The sequence below is a fragment of the Stegodyphus dumicola genome, chromosome 2, assembly GCF_044657685.1.
Source record: "Stegodyphus dumicola isolate Sdum_Otavi_A_Nest chromosome 2, ASM4465768v1".
NCBI classification, from domain to species: Eukaryota; Metazoa; Arthropoda; class Arachnida; order Araneae; family Eresidae; genus Stegodyphus; species Stegodyphus dumicola.
This window is the reverse complement of record NC_140769.1, coordinates 109,334,063-109,352,876: the sequence shown is the minus strand read 5'-3', so window position 1 is coordinate 109,352,876 and position 18,814 is coordinate 109,334,063. Positions and strand designations below refer to the sequence as shown.

The 18,814-nt window shown below is 30.0% G+C and overlaps 1 protein-coding gene across 1 annotated transcript in view; it reads left to right on the top strand.

Annotated features, from left to right (window-relative positions):
- The first annotated feature begins 3,756 nt into the window (after positions 1-3,756).
- LOC118203908 (muscarinic acetylcholine receptor M1-like) overlaps positions 3,757-18,814 on the top strand; it is a 44,723-nt gene continuing 29,665 nt past the window's right edge. The window contains exon 1 of the mRNA XM_085811022.1: positions 3,757-4,452. The gene's annotated coding sequence lies outside the window, so the exon portion shown is untranslated. The remainder of the gene's footprint in view (positions 4,453-18,814) is intronic.

The window sequence follows — 18,814 nt, the reverse complement described above, 5'->3', positions numbered from 1 at the left end:
AGTTTATGAATATAAAAAACTACTTTTATTCAAGTTTTGTTTCTTACCAACATTTCTATACTTTTTGGTTTAATTTATAAAACACATTAGGAATCTAATCTAAATCAATGTATATATGTATTTTTCAAGTTTTGGAAAGCATGGGGGTGGAGAATATTCTTCTAGCTAGCAACTGTGAAAAGGGTGCGTGAACAAAAATAGGTGGAACCATTGTTCTAGCTTCAGTAAGATAGATGGATCTTACTTGCAGTTTTTTTTTATTCGGCATTAAACTATGAATATATAATGCACGAGTAGAATATATGTTTTATGAATTTTATTAATATTGTTGCTGTACGATTGTCAACGTCAAAAAAAATCTGTCCTGGTATTGAAAATGTCTGTAAATCTCTGCAAACTGTTCTACTTGTTGTATATAACAAGTAGAGTTGCATATAACACACAAGTAGAATATATATTTTATGAATTTTATTAATATTGTTGCATTAGTATTGTCTTCTATCATGATATAAAAAAATGTCTATAAATCCCTGAAAAGAGTAAAAAAATTACCTCAATTTGTTAAATTTTACTAGTTACTTTAATTAAAGTGTTATTGAATTTTACTAATTACCGCGATTTTATTAAATAATGGTACCCTTGGACAGCCAGTGTACCTGCGAGTAAAGAAGCAAATTCTTGAAACCTACATCATTGTCATCACACAGTTGACCAAAAAGACGATCATGCTAAGCTTTGAAAATATTTGTTGTTTTGATTCATTGCTCTTTAAAACAATATGAAACTATTTCACAACTAAATATTCGTTAGGCAAAAGCCTTCACCGGTGGCCAAGCGATAAAGTCATTGAGCACTGATAGCTAGGTCCGAGGTTCGAATTCCTCGAACGGGCTGGCTGCATGGGCGGTTTCGTTGCTTTTCTCGTGTGTAACGTGTATACGAGCCAGTTTACCTTTGAAAGTCCTTCACAAAGGCATCCCTTCCCTTAGGCAGATAGCCCCAAAGTGCTTTTTCATATTCTAATAAACAAACCATGTATAAAAAGAAACAAGTAGTTTAAATGTTAGGTGTCTTATTTTTAAGATACGCTAAAATTTCTACTTATTTTTGTATCATCGCTGGGACACCGAAACGACAAGCTGCAGTAATAATGGGCAAGAATATGTCATAATGCTACAAACTGTATTCAAAACAATATAATATGCATTCTCCTCACATGTATGTTTCAAGAGACTTTGAGCCAAAAAAATCTATGTCTTATCTGTTCAATAAATAATTAACAGTACATTTACTTTCTTTGGTAATCTGGATTACGCCAATCAATTGCTGGCGCATATTCGTTTATCGATCCTTTGATCAGCATTGACTCCTTTTAAAATTTCATCGATCCTAAAGGGTCAATACCGACCCCGCTAGAAATCAACGCACTAGAATAAACAAACCTGTTTCCAAATAAGGGCTCTCCGTAATTTTAATTTTCTCAAAAATTCTTTAAAGGCTCCTAAAGAAATAGTGATCCATATGTTAATCATGTTTGTAAATGTGTTTTTGAATTATTTTTGCGTTTAATTTTATAATCGTTATTTAAATCAATTAGTTCAATTTGTTTAATTTTACTAATTACCTTAATTAAGATGTTATTGAATTTTGATAATTACCATGATTTTATTAAATAATGGTAATTTACTTCATTTATTTACTTTTCCTACACTTTTAATAAACTTAATTAATTTACCATAATAGTTGTTTTCTGTTTTATGGATTACATAACAGCAATACAATAACTGTTATTTTGTATTTGCGTGTGCTTATAAATTAATATTTTTGTTTGTTTGTATGTAGGGAAGGGAGGTGTTTATTTAAGCGAGAATAGATTCATATCAATCGCTTTTCCCTAATATTTGGCATTGCTGCTTTCAGTAGCTCATTTTATACCAAGACTATAAGCTCTCATCTTGAATTTCTATTGATGCATTCTTAAAGTTCCTTAGTAGGCATCCATTGCAACTGTTAGTTTAAAACTGTTACAGGTGCCAAGAAATTTATTATTTAGGTGTTTTCTATTTTTATGATTTTTGTGATTTTTTTAAATTTTGTATTCTTAAAAAAATTAATAATAACGTCCTCTTTTGTTTTAAATTTTGATCTGAAATATTTAGATTAAAATTATTTGTTTCTAATCTTTATTAAGAAGACCCATAAAAGTCTCCGAGTATCTTTTTTTTTCTTATAGAAAAGAATAGCACAGGTATTTATTACAACAAGCTTTAAAAATAAAGATATTAAAGATATTAATAAAAGTTTGCGAGGGAAAATGTTAACCATTAGGAGAAAAAGCTTTACTCCTTTCTGCTGTTGGGAGTTAAAATTATTTATAAATCTTGATAAATGAATTTCTTATTTTGTAACTTTGCTCTCCAAATTAGGAAACGATGTTGTTTTTTCCAATCTAAATGATTAAAATTTCTTTGTTTTATGTATGCCAGTTTTAGCCTTTGCTTAATGTTTTATTAATTGTAAAACTAACTATTTCGTAGCTAGTATAATCTGAATAATAGTTTCTTAATTAGTTTAACGCAGAGCTAATAAAAGATTTTTGAATAATGCTGATAAAAAGTACTTAAACTTTTCTAATTGTTTCTTATCTTTTAAAAAGAAACCTTCTAACATAATTGGAATGATAAATCGAGGAGAAAACTAACCTCTGTTATTTTTATTCTGCTTCTTATCAATAAAACACTACTTTATTTAGCTTGGTTTGTGTTTTCATTTCGATAAAGTACTGAAATTAATTTTTGACCTTCTCCTGTAGAAAAGATTTTCTTTAAATTTTCGCATTCTTTTTTTTTTTTTTTTTTTTTTTTTTTCCCAATGCCAAAATTATATTTCTTAGAAATTATTTAAATATTTTTCACAGACATTTTTTTTATTTAGTTCTTATTTTCCCCTCGTACTTCCTTACTTAATGCTCTAAACATCCATCACAAAATTTCGTCCTTTTCTCCATCGGATATATCCAAAAATAAACTTAAAATTGAAATTTGTCTTGAATTAGCTAAATTTATGAATGTCTGTAGATTTTTCAGCCACTTCGACCCAAACTCAATATGCGCTATGGCCGCTGTGAGCCAATAATAATATTTTTAATCAAAATTCTAAATTAGGTAGTTAACTGTTTTAAAAGCAATACTAAGCCACCGGATAGATCTGAAAATTAAAAAAAAAAATAAAAAAAAAAAAAAAAAAAAAAAAGTAGCGTCCTACCTTTCTCTAAAAAAATGTAGCGCCAAAACAAATTTTATACTGATTGTCTTGATGATGTGTTACGAAAATTAAAATAGTGATACATTTCCAGAAGTATTGCAATGGAGCATTAACAACATTTTAAAGAACAATAGGAGTGACAGCAACAGAATGATATAAATAAAAATGATTAAATTCGATTATCTTAAATTTATCTTTGACAATTTTGATTTAAAATCTGTCATTAGTTCATTAGTATCAGCCCCAGAATTCTATATTTTGTGAAATATGACTGAGAATTTGTATTTCTGAAAAAGACTTATTTTTCCCTTTTGGAGAATTTAATTAAAACAATGTCACATAAAAACTTTTTTTTTTTTTTTTTTTTTTTTTTTTTTTTGTTTTTGTTGTTGTTGTTGTTGTACATTTTAAAATTCCCCTGCCTATTCTTATATCAACAAAAAACAATTCTCTTTTCTCTTTTACTTTCGCAAGTCAACTCGTATGTTATTTTCTGCAGACAAAAAAAAAAAAAAAAAAAAAAAAAAAAAAGATTAATTTTCATGGAAAGCACTCATCTCAAGTGGATTCTAAATCAAAACGAAGAAAATGTTCAGCTCTTCGTCGGTGGATGCCCCGTTGCATTGCCATTTATGCGATGCGCCCCTGGATTCTATCCTGCTGCAGAAAGATGAGCGCCCTCTCGTTTCGGAGGTGGGTGGATGCGCGCGCAGGATATTCTGATAAGCCCCTGCGCGGGGGCGGCATCTACATTGCATTCCGGCAGATGAGAAACCCCTTTGTTTACTCCCTTCTGAATCCACTGAGCCATTTTTCGCTTCCACATCCATGATCCGAAAGTTACAAGTGTGTTAATAGCCTAACACGAGATGAGGGTTCATTTGACGGACGTAGAAAGGGAACGTCTGGCGAAGAAAATCTACATCCTTCCCACTAAACGATCCCAATATGGTCCGGATGCCAGTTCGATTTGATGAGAAGGATCTGATCTCGCCTGAATTCTCATCTCTCTCGTTCCTGTAAATAGTTTCCTCTGTTCTAAAAAACATCATCGCTATACAGTTAATAAGATTCAACCGATTTCTAAATTTCCATTTTGGTATATAACCGGCTGATGGTGACTAATTGTATGTGCCGAAAGAATGCTAGGCCGATCGGATAAAGGACTTAATGGGCTTAGAGAGCAAGGTAAGTGGCCTCCATCACCTGGCTAAGATAGATCGATCCGATGTCTTAACTTCCTTAGTATCCTCGTCTTTATTCGAGGTGAAAGAAATTACTTGTTTTAGTTAATTGATGTTAATTGATTTAGTTCAAATTAATTAACAATTCATTGAAAGTTTGAATATTTTCATTTATTTTTAATTTTGCTTTCATTATTGTTTATTAATATGGCGGAAATATGTTATTCGTGTCATAATACATATACTTTACAAGTGTGCTTTCTATAGTGACTATACAACATTGGCTAGATTAAAGAAATTAATACATTTGCATACAAAAATCAATATATCCATCTGCTTAGAATTTTTAAATTTTAAATTTTCCTATTGTTTTTTCTTTTAGTCCATACGCATTTTTGAAATCAAGCATTATTTGATATAGATTTCAAACATTTTGTAATAAATATATTTCTCCAGTTACCTTAGTTTCTTCAATAAATGTTTTTAATTGAAATTAATATGATATTTTATACTTCAGTAAAAAAGTTTGTACATTTTACAAGTTGAATACTAATTGGATGGCACAAAATACTTTACTAGTCAATTAAATACTGCTTTTTAAATTGTTCGTTGAATTTTAATATCTTTATTGTAATATTTTTAATTTCAAATACTTAATGTTATTACATATGATTATTTGGAAGATGCCTACCTAATATTCAATCTGCGAAATGCATTATATTTTACAGCATTCAAAATCATCTATATTATTTTTAAATCCTGTATTTATCATTTATAAGCCGATTTTGTGAAATTTGAACTCTTAATTATAAATATAGCATGCATTTGAAAATAGTGTATATGTGTTAAATAATGAAATTAAATAAAATTTTGAAAAATATTCAGAAGAAAATAAATATATTGTAAAATTCTATATCTCTCATATGTTAAGATATGTTTTTAAATGTTTTAAAATATTATTTAAAATTTATATATATATATATGTTTGTTGAATCATTAATTTTATTTCAAAGAATGGTATTCTAAACGTATCCTTGTAGTAAAACTTACGGATAAAATATTCCCTTCAAACTTATTACTTACTACTTCAATCACAAATTTAATTTTTCATTTATAATGTTAAGTGTAATTATTTATTACTATTATTATTTACAAATTTATTTTACTATTGTTATTCACACATTAAATCTTTTTATTTTTCATATTTTTAAATACTATTCATCCTCAGGTTTTTCTGGTAATTTTCTTGATGTAGCAGTGTTAGTAAAACGAATTACCATATTTTTTTACGATATTTTTATTTAAAAGATTCTAGAACCTTTGAGTTGTGCAAATCGATAATCGCCGTTGTCGGTTTACATAACAGATTTACGGTATTCAAGGCAAAGACCAAAATTCTCTACAGCTTTACAGGTTCGTAATTGAGCAAATTTACTGCATTGAGAAAGTGCAAAAACTGTAAATACTTTATAAATAATAACTGTAATACTTTATAAAGTATGCATATATCGCTTTTTACACTAATGTGTAATGTTATAATTTGAATGCAAAATTAAAAATTTTCATTGTAAAATTAGCAACAACTTTCAGAATCACAAACTAGACCGCATCATTAACTAATTCTGTGGTACCGTAACACGTTCCTGAAATGAAAAGGTGGATAATAGTTTTTTCTTATGCTAATAAAATAATATAAGTACATATAAACCTGTCATTTATATGGTAATATATACTGCTATTTATGCTGTAGTACACTTAATTATTTTATACTATTTAACTGGTCTTGAATTTTTAAGCCACACACTTCAACAGAAATTAATTCATTTCTGCAAGGCTAAATGCAATTTATTATTAATAAAAAAACATTCTAAATGATTGAACTCTGATGTTTCAGGCTCAAACCTAGGTTGATGTTTTAGGTTCAAACAACAATATATATACTTTTAGTATATAATATAGAAAATTATTCTTATAATTTGATATCCTTCGATTTCAACATGTACCATTTCATAAAAAAATGATACTTACGTATTATCCCGTCGACCAGCCAAGTATCTCGATTTAGCGCCAATTGTGGATGACTTACTTCCTTTAGAATTCCGCAGTGATGAATGGTGACTGTTGCCGAAATTTCCGCAAACTTCCAACAGGATAATACGTAAGTAAAAAAAATTTTAATCGAGTTTTTTATGATGAAAAATTGCATTCATGTGCCATGGGAGCAAAGCTGGAACTGTGAAGATTTTGAATTCTACTACACAGAGGCAAGGAAGAAATCTCAAAGTGTTTAGATTTTAACGGTGGCCTAAAAAAATTTAATATGGTTTATCAATAGAGATTTTCACTATAGATGGCCGAGGTGGAATAGTGAAACATTTTATAGGATACTAGATGAACACATACAGAGACCAACATATAACGGAATATATAACGAAAAACATATAACTTAATTCCATAAAATATTTAATGTTTTAGTTAGATATAATATGAATTCAATGAAATTTTATTTCAGGCAATCAGATAAAATGTTAAAAAAAAATAATAATGCTTTGAAGAGCTACATCTGTTGCTTTTAAATAGTTTAGTTTGTTAATCAATAGTAAATAGATTGATGGTTTTTTCTTTTAAATTATGGCAAAGCACACTAGGTCTATCTGCCTAAGGGGAGGGATGCCTTCGTGGAGGACTTTCTAAGGTAAATTGGCTCGTATACACGTTACACATAGGGAAAACCACGAAAACGCCCATGCAGCCAGCCGCCGGGATTCGAACCTTGGACCAAACTATCAGTGTTCAGCGACTTTACCGCTCGGCCGCTGGTGGGCAGTAAATAGGTTGAATTTGAAAGATAAATATCGTACATTTTGCCGTACGGCAACAGATTCGAATGAAAAGTGAAAAACATTTACACTGGACGGCATTTCCTTTATTTATTTATTTACGTAAAATAAAATTCAAAACATACTTTTTTGAGCAAAATTAAGAGACTGAGTTACTATTTATTAATTGCCCAATTACCAGTTTTAGATTTTTAATTGAGTAAAACTAATGCAACTAATCCCATCAGTTTATTTTTATTTATTTATTTTCAATGTTAAGGACATGCGACATTATTTCTGTATTATTTTTCTAAGAGTTCCGGATAATTGGAGCTCTAGTGTCGTAGTCTTAAACAGAAATGCGGGCCGAATTCGCCATCTGAAAACAAATAACAAACCAGATTTCTTTCTCCCTCCCCCCTTTGTTTAATGAAATGAAACTTTTTTAAATAAAAATATTTTAACTTAATTTTAAATGTGGCTTATTTATCAAAGCATACGTAAACAGCAATAATAATAACGCAAAAATGTTTTAATTAATATTTGTTTTATATCTAAAATCTAAAGTTTCGGATTTGCAAGACATTTCTTATAGTTACACTTCGTAATTCAAACATACTGACAGTTAAATATTAAATTTTTAGACTGAAATTTATTTAAAATAATTTTAATATTATAAAGTTTTGTATGTTTTGCAATCATTCAATAGTGACCAAACTCTTGCTAGACGTCAAACGAATTATCGCTAAGACTTGAGAAGGGTGTAAAAAGACCCTTTTATTTAAAACTGAGAAGAACAGAGAACACACCTGGTGCTTACAGTTCAGCCAAGTACTTGTGGCGATGGGTCATAGAATAACAGTCAAATACAAAATTTAAATTAAGTAAACTAGTAGCCAAAAGCTTCGAAAATCAATTTAACACGAATTTGGCTCATTTATCTAACCGAAGTGGAGATTCAATATCAGCAATTATAATGCAAAGACGAAAACTGTAAATGTTATCTGATCTAGCAACATGGGAACGTGGTTTCGTGAGGCAAGGCAAATCACTGCAAATACTCTAAAATCCTCACTATAAATACTCGGGAACTAATTTGCAATAGAATTAATATAAGAAAGTAACATGTTGATTAAAATAATAAACATTACAGTGCTACTAGAGAAAAGATCTAGTAGCACTGTAATGTTTATTATTTTCTTTTCTTGCACTGTAATTTTCTTATGCTAGAGAAAAGCTTAAGTGGTTCCTTACGTAACAATAGGAACATTCACTACAAATTTCAGATTAAAAAGTACTTTTGTTATCTTTTTCCTTCTCTCAAACATTTTATGCCAAGACTCTAGAATTTCAATCAACATTGGTCGTACAGGTATATTCCTGCTGCCTCTAAATGTGCACTGCTGCACACCCCAATTTTGAGCGAGAACACCCCAGAGACGTGGTCTAAGATCTCCACCTTTCTTGTCCTACCAGGTCCTAGAGAGGATTTTCTACTCGCCATGCATTTCGAGCGCCACTTTGCGCATAAAGCTTATAAACATCCATACCTTATCTGGATTCGAGCAGTAGTCAGCATCGCTAATCACTATGCCCCTCTCTAGGAGGATCATAAAAGGAGAAAATATAAGAACTTTTATTTTTCTTTAACTTAAATTCCTGAAATGTTGCAAAATAATTTACTCTTACTTATGTTAGCATCGTGCTTATATCCAGTTGCCATTTTTTGTTAACTTGGTACGCTCAATATTAATTATCTCAATATACAAACACAAAGAAAAATCAATCAAATAAAAGTCTTTGCAATAAATAGAGTTAATTATGAATCTTAATTTAAGACATTAGATATTAGCTTTTATATCTAGTAGTACTATAGAATATGCAAGTACATTATCGTAGTATGCCCATCAAAGAAGCTATGTCTTTTTTATCCCTTCAGGCTACTTTTTTATAACTTTTTGTGTACTTTATTACTTGACAGCCATTAATTGTTTTAATTATGAATTTAATTTCATATATTTTTCCACCTGATGAATACTGCGCTAAGAATTATTAAGAATTGTATAATATCCCTTCTATTTATTTGCGAGCATTTTGTGTCGCTGAAAGTGGAAAGATTTTTTTCTTTTAAAAATGGCTATCTCTAGCGAAGTATCCGAATATTAAAGGCATCAAAAATTACAACGGAAAGGAAAGTTCTAAATGAAAAATTGCTCTTATTTTGCTTTTCTATTAGTTTGAGAGAGTTTTACATCCAAGAAGAAATAATAGTAATTTTTTTAAAAGTGTGACCTGAAACTGATGGATCATTGCCATGCGACATCTTAAATATACCTTTTTATACCTTTTTAAACTGTGTTTCGGTTTTTGTATTGATTTATTGAGTTTGCTATTTTTACTTACTTGTACGAAGTAAAAAGGAAGTATATTAATCGCGAAAAGTTTCAGGGAGCATATTTCAACGAAAATATCCATTTTGACCGCTATCGAATGCAATTTAACGATGTTTTCGCGTGATATCTGTACATAAGGACAGAATAAAATACTCTTTTCCTTGAAAAAAATTCTAAAATTGCTTTAAAATTAATTCTGAAGGGAATTTTTCGTGGCGTCTGTACGAACGTATGTACGTACGTGCGTACGTAAGTACGTACGTATCTCGCATAACTCAAAAACGAGTAGCCTCAGAACGTGGAAATTTTGTATATAGGACTGCTATAACATGTAGATGTGCACTTCGTATTTTGGTTGCAAATCGGCCGCACCAAACGTATATAAATATATTTATATATATATCCACTCTGTTACCCGGCTCAGTGATCTCAGTTTCTAAACCCTTATACGTTTGTAAATTGTACATTTTTTGCTTTAAAAATGATTGAATTATGTTGTTTTTATCTTCCGGTTAAGGATTTTATGCCTTTAGTAAATCTGTGTGCAATATATTTAGAATTATCAGCAATTTTAAAGTTGTTTGATTGCCGCTAAGCCTCTTTTTAATGGCGGCCATTGATGTTTACATTTGAAACGGGAGACTAGTGAATTTGTTGCCAATCTAGAGAAACTTAGCTTCGCAACAACAAAGATAACGGATTCATTTATTATTGCCAATTAAATCATGCTTAATTCTTTCTGTAATTTTTTCGAGGAAATAAGTGTTTGAGATTTACTTCGTAATTTTTAATACAGATATTTTGAGTTTTTATGTATTTTTGTCTTCTCGCGAAGTGAGAACTGAATTAATTAAATGAGAAATACTCAATCGTCTGTGAAAAACTGCTTCTTTTTTGTTTTGTTTGCTTAATTTCTTTTATACATCATTCTAGCTTCATTATAGTATTTGAATAGAACATGTGGCAACGATAATTCTATTCTTTAAATGATATAAATTTTGTGCATTATGAGTTATCATATGAACGAAATGTATAAGTTATATAATTATTGGATTATATAACAGTTAACTTAGTTTCCGTTATATAATTATTATATAAGTTAACTGTTATATAATTATTAATACTGTTAAGTGAATCTAGTTAAGTGAATGATAAACAAATACTAGATAAAATTTTAAAGAATGCATTTATTCTATTGTGGTTTAGGCGCTCTCGACGAAGTAGATTTAATTCAATTGTTTTTTAGAGTACGTTATTGTTAGTTATTGCTTTATAATGATTTTTAATGCTTCTCAGTGTTATATATGTAACTGTAACTGTATCTATTATTATTTTTAATCATAAATGTAATATAGAATAGTGGATGAGTAATGTAGAATAAACTATGTTTATGTACATCTTGTAATCATCACTGAACACGTACCCAACACATATAAAATACAACACATGGCGCAGCCCGTCTATGATTAAAAAAGAAAATCTTTTTTGAAGAACCATGCAGCGTGGGAAAGATATTCTAAACAAAAACATGATGGGAAGTTGTTTACTGTGAAATCGAAACTTATATCGCTGGTAAGTGAGTTGTTTATTTTTATTGGAAGTGGCTAAAAATACGTACATATAAACTATTTAAAGTCCTAAATTAAATATGGATGAATTAAAGCCACCAAGTAATCTAAGTTTCGAAGGTAATATAAGCGAAAATTGGAAGAAATGGAAACAAAAATTCCAAATTTACATGTTAGCGTCTGGTGGTATTACTAAATCACCTGAAATTAAAGTAGCTATTTTATTGCACAGTATTGGTGAAGAAGCACTTGAAAAATTTAATACTTTTAATTTAAAGATAAGAAGGATGTTGACAAAGTAATTGAAGCTTTCGAAAATTTTTGCATACCGAAAGCAAACGAAAGTGTTGATAGACATATATTTTTCTGTCGAACACAACATGTAGGTGAATCGTTTGATGATTTCTCAACCTATTTAAAGAAATTAAGTAGTAACTGTGGATTTGGAGAATTAAAAGATAGTTTAATAAGAGATAGAATAGTAAGTGGAATTCTAAATAAAAATCTCAAAGATAGATTATTAAGGGAAGATCAGTTAACATTGGAGAAATGTATTAAAATGTGTAAAGCTTCTGAATTAGCAGAACTTCGGCTGAAAACTTTAACTGAAGAAAATAAAATAGAAGCGATCAAACGTAATAAATTTCGACCTTCAGAGGAAAAACGTCAGCCTTGTAAGAAAAACTATCATGTGAAACAAAAGCAACAAAGTACTAAAACTTCTTCAAACTATCAAGGAAATAAGTACAATAATCCGAAACCATGTAGAAAATGTGGAATTTTTCATAAGTTATACAACTGTTCTGCATATAATAAGATTTGCTGGTACTGTAAAAAGAAAAATCACTTTTCTAAAATGTGCACTTATAATAATGTTAATGTTGTACAGAATAATTTAGAGCATGAGTTACATAATAATGGTAATGAATATATTTTAGGATCAGTAGAAGATACAAATCCATTTTCTAAAAATAAAACCGAGTGATTTGAAAAACTAAAAGTAAACATATCTAAATATTTATTTGTTAAGTTGGATACTGGAGCTCAGTGTAATGTGTTACCATTACCTAAATTTAAACAATTAAATTTAAGAGATAAATGTTTGACTAAATCAAAAGTCATTTTAAATAATTACAATGGTACTGCAATTGATGTAGTCGGAAAATGAAAATTATTATGTGAAACATGGAAAGGGGACAAGGATGAAGTAGAATTTCAAGTCGTAGCATGTGATAAAACTGTTCCAGCTATTTTAGGTTTACCTACATTGCAAAAATTAAACCTAATACAAAGTATTTGTACAGTAAATCCTGATTCCAATGAAAAGTTACCAGAATCTTTAAAAGGATATCAAGATTTGTTTAAAGGAACTGAGAATTTAACTGGATATACATATCATATTAAATTAAAACCAGGAGCTGTTGGTAAAATAGAACCCTGTAGGAAAATTCCACTTAGCTTATTAAATCCATTAAAAAAGGAATTAGCAAGAATGGAAAAGATGGTATTATACAGAAAGTTAATCAACCAACAGAATTCGTGAATTCATTAGTGGTAGTAAGGATAAAGGATAGAAATTTAAGAGTGTGATTAGATCCTCAGCACCTTAACCAAAATATACTGAGAGAACATTATCACATACCAACCTTTGAAGAAATTTCATCTCAAATGACAAATGCAAAGGTCTTTAGTATTTTAGATGCAAACAAAGCATTTTGGCAAATTAAACTGTCAGATTCAAGTTGTGAATTTACTACATTTAACACTGCGTTTGGTAGATATTGTTTTTTGAGGTTGCCACATGGACTGAGTTCATCACCAGAAGTTTTCCACAGAAGTTTTTCTGAAATTTTTAGTGATTTAGAAGGAGTTCAAATATATATAGATGACTTATTAGTTTAGGGTAAAGATAAAAAAGAACATGATTCAAGATTAAAGAAGTTGTTGGACAGAGCCAGATAAAAGAATGTTAAATTTAATTTAAATAAATGTAAATTTGGGCTGGATGAAGTGAAATATATGGGACGTATATTTTCTAAAGATGGTTTAAAACCAGATGAAGACAAAATTAAAGCTATTCTAGATATAAAACCACCAAAAAATGTGAAAGAATTAGAAACTTTCCTAGGAATGATTACATATGTTTCTAGATTTATATCTAATGTATCAGAATTGACATCATGTTTAAGATATTTGTTGAAAAAACAAGTTATCTGGAACTGGAATGCATGAAAAAGCATTTAGAAGACTAAAAGATGTCTTAGTAAATAAACCAGTTTTACAGTATTATGATATAAACATGCTAGTAGTTTTATCTGTAGATGCATCTCAAGAAGGACTAGGAGCAGTCTTACTACAGAATAATTTACCAGTGACATATGCATCTAAGGCATTAACAGATACACAGAAGAATTATGCTCAAATTGAAAAGGAAACTTTAGCTATTGTATTTGTGTGTGAGAAATTTCACCAGTATATATTTGGAAAACATATTACTGTGGAAAGTGATCATAAACCACTGGAATCAATTTTCAAAAAGCCATTAAATAAATGCCCTGTAAGACTACAAAGAATGCGAATAAGTTTACAGCCATATCAGTTTGAGATAAAATATACACCAGGAAAAGAACTTTTTATAGCGGATGCATTATCATGATCATTCACTGATAAAGGATCTGATTTCTTTGAAGGAGATATAGAAGCTCATGTTGGATTAGTTGTAGAATGTATACCAATGTCTAATGGTAAAATGGAAGTTTTTCAACTGGAAACAGAAAAAGATGAAGGACTACAAGTTTTAAGAAAATTAATTAAAACTGGATGGCCAGATGAAAAGTGTATGGTTCCAGAACTGGCAAAACCATATTTTAACTTCAGAGAAGAACTATCAGAAGCAAATGGATTAATATTTAAAAATTCCTGTGTTGTACCAAGAAGTTTACGAAAAGATATGTTAAGCAGAATTCATTGTGGTTATTTAGGAGTAGTAAAATGCAAGATCAAAGCAAGAGAAATATTATATTGGCCAGGAATGTTGAAAGAAATTGAAGATTTGGTACTGAATTGTCAAACATGTTTAAGTTTACAAAAAGCTAATACTAAAGAACCAATGATATCTAAAGAAATACCTAATGGTCCATGGGAAGTATTGGAAATAGATCTCTTTTACTTTCAAGGAAGCGATTATCTAATAGTTATAGATTATTTTAGCAAATATGTTGAAATTGGACATTTGGAAGATTTGTCAAGTGTAGCAGTGATAAAGCAATTGAAATCAATTTTTGCAAGACATGGTATTCCGAAAATAGTATATTCGGATAATGGTCCACAATATAAATGTAGAAAATTTAAAGATTTTGCAAGAAGATGGAATTTTGAAACCAGAACTTCAAGTCCAAGACATATTCAAACTGTCAAGCGAATGTTAGAAAAAGCTCTAGTTGACAACAAGGATCCATATTTAGTATTAGTGGAATATCGTAACTCTCCTATTTCAGATGAAATTAAGTCACCTTCAGAATTGATGTTTGGAAGAAAAGTAAATGGATTGATGCCTATAAAAGAGAATTTCGTCCAAGCTAAACGATATGAAGACCATAAACAACATTTACTGAAGAGACAAACCTTACAAAAAAGTTACTATGATAGGAATGCAAGACCGTTAAAACCACTGAAAACAGGAGATCATGTTTACATAGAGAAAGGGAAAAAACTAAATGAAAGAGGGAAAATTATAGAAGAAGCAGAAAGACCACGTTCATATAGGATTATAAGAACAGATGGAAGAATTGTAGAAAGGAACAGAAGAGACCTTCTTAAAGGAACTAGTCAGAAAGAGTTTGCAATATAAAACAACTATGAGAATGAAGTTATAGATGAACCTGAGATACCCGAGAATAGCAGGAGCACTACAAATTTAGATGTGTCTGTAAGTCCTTCAAAACCTAACAGAAGTGTTGTGTCACCAAATAGTGAAAGAGGTATAGTATCATCAAATTTTTCAAATGGACATAACTACGTTACTCGATCTGGTAGGACTGTTAAGAAACCTTATTATTTAAAGGAATATGTTTAATTTTACTACTACTACTATTTTTTATAAAAAAGGGAGATGTTATATATGTAACTGTGACTGTATCTATTATTATCTTTAATCATAACTGTAATATAGAATAGTGGATGAGTAATTTAGAATAAACGATGTTTGTGTACATCTTGTAATCATCACTGAACACGTACCCAACACATATAAAATACAACACACTCAGTGCTAGTTAGAATTGTTGGTTAAATATTATCCACTATTTAAATTGTGGTTTTCAGGAATTGATTTCATTCTTATTTATAAATTACAGCATTTTGATTGCTTATATTCTACAAACGTTTTCGGATAAAAGGGAAAGAAATCTTAATGATTGCAAAGATATAGGAGTAGTACACCAAAGAGGAAGTTTACCAAATCTGGGTCTTCTTCAAGCCCTTACACCAGGGTAGTCAACCTCTACCGGTGCTACTTTGGTAGACGGTTGCACGGATTTTTGGCGATTTACTTTGCCGGAATTGTTGGCGCGATTTTTACAATCGTCAGCCATCTTGAAAAATGCTGTTTTTACGTTATTTTACACATAGTAAAGTATACGAAACTTTAAAAAAATAAATATCTTTAAAAATAATGGGGTGAAAATGTGCTTTAGCCCACTGCTTGGCGACGCCAGTAAAATCTCAGAATACGTTGCGTAAACAAAGTTGCTAAGGCGGAGCTAAGTGACGTCCACAAATGGGTGGGACTAAAATTGTGTCGTCACAATGTATTCTCTATAGATATAGTAATAAGTATAATAAATTCTTTATATTTTAAGTTATAACAATGCAGTAAGTGAATTGTACCAGTTATTAAAACGGTAAACATCGTCGCAGTCTCTCATATTTGTATTTCATACAGCTTCAGTATTTTCAAAGATTTTAGACTTTATACAAATAAAAAATGATTTTTATTATAAATTTATTGCGGTAATTATATCAGAATGTTGTAAATTATTGCGTGTCTTTTAAATAAAATAGTATATACTTCAATTTACGTTAAATCTATTAATATAAGGGCTTAATAAATTTCAAGACTTAACCCTCCCCTTTGATGATTTTTTTGATGCTGGATTATATTCCGGATAGCTACTAGAAAAATACTAACTTTTATGAATGATTCAACGTAAAATAAATCATTTTGATTTTTTGAGAGGGTTTATATTGACATAATATTATTTACATTTTTAGTTTAAAAGGATAATCATTTAAAGAACAATATCCGATTACAGCCGATTAAAAGACTACCAAAAATCGAGTTCAAGTTCTTAAAAAAAGTGCTAGTTCTAAGGTTTTCGTCTGGTTTCTCTCTGTTGCCAATATGCTCGGATCAAAAACTATTTCCCTCTTTTTTTTTTTTTTTTTTTTTTTTTTCCCTCTCTCTCTCTCTCTTTCTTTTACCGGAGTAGTTGCCGACAAATTTAAATTCATATTATCGAACATTTTAATTTATCAGTTTTACAAATTACCTTGTTGCTACGTAACGACACAATCCCTTAGGTACTAGTAAGTAGACAATCTTCATTATTTTCTAAAAATTTTAAACTTTACATTAATAAAAAGTAATAAATATTTTTATTGCAGATCAACATCATACACAGCTTTCATATCACTGTTTCTTAAATTCTTAAATCACGTCATATTCTATAATCTTACTAGAATTCTATACATTCTACAAATAATAAAAATCTAATTTCTCACAATGAAAGAAAATAAATACAGTCAAACGTCGTTAATCCGGACTCGTCGGGACTTCGGCGATTCCGGATTATAGATCATCAGTTTAAATCTGGTAAGATGGCATGCAGAAATTATAAAATTAAAAATATGAAACCGTAATTTATGAAATAAAGAGCAATTATGATCTAAAGGGTATCAAAATTTACAAAAAGAAAAAGCTAAATATTTATTTGTTTAGTTTATTAAACATTTCTTTCAATGTAAGTTGTTTAATTTGCTTCGTTTCATGTGATAATACTTTCTCTTTAATTCTATTAAACAGACATAATTTCTTGTTTAGTTAAAAAGTTCCGCTGTTCAAGTCCTATAATTGCTGTATCGAGAATACCGACTAATTTTTCAATCGAAATTTTTTCGCTTTCAATAACCTCTGAGTCACTTTCTTCACTATCGGAAGCGAATTATAATGACGAGGAACTTGATTTAAATCATATCAAAGACCGAGTACATCGAGATGAAATACTACATTTAGTAAAGAATTATAAGCCAAATAAAATAAAAACATCTGTCCTGAAGATATGGATATAGTGCTGACAGATTAACTTCCAATTCATTTCACGCCGTGTCGTTTCCGTTCCCCCGCAGAGCAGCATGAAATTGATAAACATATTTCGGAATGATTAGATAATCAAAGAATATGCCTTTATCCATTTTTTGCAGCAATTCCACTTTCTGTTTAATGGACTTCGAAGCATACTTTCGCTTTGTAGATCCTTTACATATCAGTAAATATATATCGGAAATTCTATTTGACATAATCGGAAGTTCAAGTTTACTTTTATAAAATTGCTCTAACAGTCTGCAAAAAATAACAAGCCGGATCCAATTCGAAGATTAAAGAACAACGCAATCTGCAACATTAACTGAAATAGATAATTAGATAATTTTAGCTTATACCGTCCATTATACATTAAACGCGCATGCGTAAACGTATTATGCGCATGCGCACATGTATATTCGCAGCCGTAAAGGTCTTACGCGCACACATAAACGCCTATGCGCATGCCTGAAAGCGACGCATGCGCAGAAAATTTTTAGCTTTAAGGTCCGGATTATGGGTGTCCGAATTAACAACTTTTGACTGTACTACAAATTTGAAATACTAAGCAATGCTTCTCTCTCTCTCTCTCACACACACACACACATATTATCAATGATCTCGTATTATCAAGTGCAATTGCGATAGCAAATACTACGTATTAAAATAAAAAAAGTATAAGTTATTTATAGGGACAAATTTTGCTACTATTGAGTAGATCGTCGGATTATCGATATTTTTCGGAAAGCACTATCAACATATCAAAACCAAATAATTAAAAATACAATAGAAAAAAAGATGTCTAAAGTATATTATTTGCAATTAAAACAACAATGCAAATTTAAAATACACAAACGACACATTAAACATTGCATATAAAATACGCTACATTACAGCTCGGTATAACATACAGCCTCGCTTTGTTCATGTGCACAACGATCTGTATTCGCTCGAAAAACTTCAAAGAATTGCAAAAACTTGGTGTCGATGTACACATCCATCTATTTTCACTAAAAAAAAAAATCAGAGAATTGCACAAACTTGACATTGCGCATTGCCTTGGCTTTGTCCATGTGCACGTCGAGCTATTTTTACTTAGAAAACATTAGAGAATTCCACAAACTCGGCATTGCGCGCTACATTGGCTTTTCCCATGTACACATCCATTTATTTTCACTAAAAAAAAACCAGAGAATTATACAAACTTGGCATTGCGCACTGCCTTGGC